The sequence below is a fragment of the Mytilus galloprovincialis genome, chromosome 7 (genome assembly GCF_965363235.1).
Source record: "Mytilus galloprovincialis chromosome 7, xbMytGall1.hap1.1, whole genome shotgun sequence".
In the NCBI taxonomy this organism is placed as follows: Eukaryota; Metazoa; Mollusca; class Bivalvia; order Mytilida; family Mytilidae; genus Mytilus; species Mytilus galloprovincialis.
In genome coordinates, this window is record NC_134844.1 from 56,969,693 (window position 1) to 56,975,377 (window position 5,685).

General features: G+C 31.4%; 1 long non-coding RNA gene across 1 annotated transcript; it reads left to right on the forward strand.

The window, feature by feature from the left end:
- The first annotated feature begins 211 nt into the window (after positions 1-211).
- On the forward strand, positions 212-5,420 carry LOC143081799 (uncharacterized). The gene is made up of 2 exons (XR_012980096.1): positions 212-370; positions 4,190-5,420. It is a non-coding gene; the product is annotated as an uncharacterized LOC143081799 (long non-coding RNA).
- Positions 5,421-5,685: the final 265 nt, after the last annotated feature.

Below are 5,685 nucleotides of genomic sequence, written 5' to 3' on the forward strand. Positions count from 1 at the left end.
CCTTGACGATATTTTAACACCTTTAAATTTACACGTCAACACTCGAATTCACGGAAGACAATTTAATTCCTGGTAATCATTTGCTCCTTTCCTGGTACATTTGATACAAAGTTTTTTTAAGTTTCAAGTTTTAAAAAGAAGAATCCTCATATTTTCAGAAGTGTAGAGATCTGGTATCGCACAAAGAACCATCTATATATGCTCTTATAATTGATTCTCAATTTGTTCACCGGAGTATAGAATGCAAGTCTTTACCTCTATGGGATGTTTGTGGAACACACCTTTCCGTTTTCCATTCAGTATATGGATATTCATGGACACAAAAGGGATACTTTTACAATTGGCCCACTCACGCATGAACACTGTTTCAGTAAGTTTTTGACATTTAAAATGACACAGACGTACATATATTCTTATTGTACAAATGTATGGTATGATTAAGTACAAATTAGTTTTGTGAGGTGCTTAACATTTGATTTTTTCAATTGCAAATTTAACTTGTAGACAGTGAATGCACTTACAATACAAGTCAGCAAGCAACATTTAGACAGAAACAGTTACTTTAAAATTATTTAGATACTGAAGAGGGCTTTTACCGTTTATGAATGTGGGTATGTGGTCAGTAAACTTCAAAAACTGCAAAACCCTTATTTAGAATATTTATCACACAAAACACTACATTGTGAAAAAATGTGAAACGTTTCAGGTCTATCTTTAAAGAAAACTATATTAGGAATGGACATACAGAAGAACACACAGACTGTACAAGGTATTGGACCACGATCAAAGGCAAGGTCACACACAAGCATATTTAAAAATATCAGTCATTAAGTTAGTACACTCATAAGGGAAACTTTATCTCTGACAAATGTTGCCAAAAAGAAGAAATATATAAGCTAGGTGTTCATCAAATTTCGGAATGAAAACCAATCGAAATCACCTGAACAGGGGTTAAGTACATTTAAGCATATCCTGATCAAAGTGTGTTGGATGCAGCACATAATTGCTATACTTAATCTTCCAATATAATTATAGTTTTTGTTGCATTTAACAAATGTATAAATAGATATGTTTCCGTATACATTTCTCGCTTTGTTGAAGACCAGTTGGTGTCTTTTGGCTATTTTTAACAATGATCGAGTTGTTATATCATTGAGACAGTCCTCATTTACATTATCTGTTGTATGAACCTACAGTCAGTTAATCAGAATCATCCTGTATTATTTGTGAAGTTGATAAGGAATGTTCACAAAACTTATTTAGAACAATGAAGGAACATTACCCAGATTCATCGGCTTTCTGTGGCGACAGTGATGACGTTTTAAATAGTCTGCATAGCTACTGCAATCTATTGTATACATAATGAGTAAGAAGTTGTTTATCCTATGTCCAGTTGAAGATGGTTTAATGATTTTTAATTGGTGAACATTGATAACTTAAAATTTTAAACTTTCTTGTTTGACATAGATTCTAGATTTGTTACCAGATTATTTTTTTAAATTAGAATAGCATAATAACTTTTATCCTGACTTATAGGTTAAACCATGGTATATATTCATTTAAACTTGAAATTAACCTTAGGCAAGGCAAACTTAGTTGAAATTTAGATCCAAGATCTCATAAAATCTGGACTAAAATGGTAAAAAAGTGGGATGTGTGCATCTAAGTCCCATATGTATCCATAATAACAACCAGATTGTTTTTAGTCAATAAAAATGTCATTCATTTTTTACCACAGTAATGTCATGTCGGGAATGGAAATATGAGCACGATAATGCAATATAATAATCAAAATACCATGAGAATTATATAATGCTAATCAAACAAATCACATAGTTTCATAAAATTATAAAATTGAATGTAAACATTACAAAATATGATGGGTACACTAGCATATAATTTAATATCCAAGTCCAAATTATTAAATCATCCAAAATATTTATATTCAAATAATGTTACCAGTTCAATTACATGTAGGTTTATCAATACCGGATCCCAGTAAATTTCAAGGATTAAAACAAAAGAAAATCAATTTAGCAATTCCAACTATTGATGTTGTTATTGAGGTCATTCGAACAACACAATACACTTAAAAAATTTGTAACAAAAATAGATTGTTATTTTACAGCTATTCGAAGTGTTTGTTGTTATTACAATTCTTTGTATTTCAAATCCGGTGTATTACTAGATATGAATGACACTGAATGAAAACTGTTAAGGTGCATTACAATTCTTAGAACTATAGTGCTATTTTATATGTTCTTTGTTAACTGTGAGTTACGCCCACAAGTTAAAACATAGAATGAGATATAATCTCTGTCTTAGAATCTTTGAATGTTTACAGTAATATCAAGGATTGCATTTACAGTAATAAAAAAAATCATGATAAACTTTACAGTACAGGTAAGGCATGTTTTGGCATGGATGTTTATGCCAAAAAAGGTTTAAATTGTATTTCATAATTTAAGAATGACTATGGTTTTACCAGATAAAGAATAGTTGATCAATATAACGTATAGGAGTTGTGGTATGATTGTCAATGTGGCAACTATCTATCAGAGGTCAACTGACATTGATGAAGGCAACCAGAGGTGACCGTATTACCTACAAACAATGAACTAACCCTACAGCATAGAGAACATTACTTGTCCGTCTGGACAAAAGATAAAGGGACTTAAACGATAAAACACACAACAAAATAAATGACAAAACAATAAAAGAAAAACAGATCAAAAAAGAGTTAAAAAGATCAATTAACAACAACCATTGCATTACAGGCTCATGACTTCGGACATACATATACAAAGTGTTGTAGGATTAAACATGTTTGTGGGCGTTAAACCCAGCTCTGACCCTGATTGATTGTTTGTTACTTTACGCCGCATTAGCACAAAAAGGCTTTATCGCGGCAAGAGCTAATTCGAATATTTTTTTTAAAATTTAAAGCATATTTTAAACTTAATTTCTAGACTAAAGCAGATTGATTATTTACAAATTAAAATCAACAGTAAGATAACGTGATAAAAATTAAAATCGAATTAAATATATTAACATTTTCATATTTTATAATAAATTCCAATTTCTTTTAAGAACGCAACAATATTTGTATATGGAACATTATATGGAACATTATTAAATAAATCATACATATTATTGACATTGAAATGCTTCCTACGAATATCCGTAAAGTCAATGCAATTAATTAAAACATGTTTTAATAGTATACGTGCAGTTACAAGGTATACATCGTGGTTCTACTTCATTCTTTAAAAGATATTCGTGCGTTATTCTAGTATGACCAATACGACATCTAGAAATAACACTCTGATCTTTTCTGCCCATAAAATTATTGAAAGGTTTACCTACATTAGGTTCAAGTTCGTGTTATTTATTATCATCTTTTTTACTCCATTCATTTTTCAATATATTAAAAACATATTCTCTAATATTAGATTTAAAATCAGTATATGTTATATCACAGTTAGATAAAGGGTCACCCAGGGCATGCTTTGCCTTAAGGTCTGTGTTTCCAAGGATTTCAAGATGACTCGGCACCCATAGACATATTATTTCTTTAAGAAGAATTTTTAAATTCCTCATTACATATAAAATTTTGAGAATTGTTGGATTTTTAATTTAAGTATTTTGTATAGCTTGTAAGCATGAAGGTGAATCAAAACATATAATGAATTTGAATTCATCTGAAGAAGCAATAAATTTCAAAGCCAAAATTATTGCTTCTGCTTCAGTAGTAAAGATGGATGCACCAGATGGCAAACGGAGAGTTGCAGCTCTGTCCCTGAAGACAGCAGCAGATGCAACTCTGTCACCATCTTTTAATCCATGAGTTAAACAGTTGAAAAATCTGAATAATTGGCTTTATTTTCAGCATAGTGTTACTGAATTAAAAGAGGATTTGTTTTATTTTTATTGTGTTCACGGAGATCAAATATCATTTGTTCTTTGGGAAGTTCCCATGGAGGACATTTGCAAGTTTCAACTTGAGCAACAGAAAGAAACCAAATGTGATTTTAATCGTATACTTAACGGAGGAATTTTATTTTCATGTTTTACCCTGACCCTGAAAAAGGTGTTGAGCAGAACATAAAAGCGTTTAGTTTTAATGGCGTGAACTTTACATCTCTTTTCAATGAAGATATACATTTCGCATTTTTTATATTATTTACAGGTGTTATCATGGATTGGGGTATCGCTTGTCATTACTTACAGAAGTTATTTTATGAAATTGAAAGCAGAAGTGAAAGACAGCGAAAATGTTATTAAAGAGACGTCAATTCAATCGATAAGAGACTTGGAAATATTCATCAAATCGAAAGGTAAAGACAAACAACCTTTAGATATATGCATTAGACATGTAAGAGAAGAGGATAAAACATTAACTGAATGGGTAAAAACTAAAGTATTCTCATGGATCGGGATATCATCGAAGGATCCGTATCGATATTATGGAATTGTTATGCCAAAGACACTCGATATGGAAACGCTAACTAAACGGATTGCAAAAGAGAAGAACATCGTGTCTCAATCAAAAGTCAACGATAAGGCAACATTAACTGAAAGCATAAGCAACGAGAGGACAACGTTTTTCGAATGGTTGGGGAAAGAAAAGGAAACTCTCATCAAATTAATGGAAAAAGAGAAAGTAGCGTTTACTGAATGAAAAAAAACCGAGAAGGACATGTTAACAAAATTGATGAGAGAAGAGAGTGAAACGGATATTGAATGGATAAAAGAGGAGAAAGAAACATTTACTGCAAGGAAAGGAAAAGAAAAGAAAATGTTAAATGAATGGATGAGAGAAGAAGAAGAAATGATTATTAAATGGACAAAAGAGGTAAAAGAAACGTTTGCTGAATGGAAAAGTAAAGAGAAAGAGACGATATCTGAATGGATAGGGAAAGAGGAGAAAACGCTAACTCAATGGATGGATGACAAGATAAAATCGTTTTCCGATTGGAAAGAAAAAGAGAAAGTTATGTTAAATGAACGGATAAGAGAAGAAAAAGAAAAGGTTTTTGAATTGATGAAAGAGGAGGAAGAAATTTTTACTGAATGGAAAAGTAAAGAGAAGTTAACGCTTATCCAAAGGATAAGCGACGAGATAGCACCGCTCACTGATTGGGAAAGCGAAGGGAAGGGAATGTTAAGTAAATGGATGACAGAAGAGTATAAAGCATTTAATGAATGGATAGAAAGAGAGAAAGAAAGAGTTATTAAATCAATAGGAAAAGAGAGAAAGGAATTGATACAGAAAGAAAAGGAAACGTTTCCTGAAATTCCAAAGAAAACAGGTTGCTTTTGTGAAAAGGTACTACATGTTCTTTTTAAATTTATTGTATTTGTGTTATGTGTTTACTTATTTTATTATTTAGTGTTATATAAACATAATTCTTGTTGAATTTATGTTATGTTTTATATGGTTAGTTACCTGACAAGAGTTAAAACCTTCAAATAAACAATCAGGCTTTTGCCAAGTGTTTGCAAGTGGCAACTGTCGAGTTTGAAAGCGTTGCTTGTAATTTATCTGCTGTAAAAGTATGTAATGGAAATAGTGATCTTTATCCTGCAATAGGATTTCCTACTATACAGATACATCCCTACAGATATCGCTATGCTGTATCTGTATACTATACAGATATCGCTTTAAAGCTCCGCCCACTATCG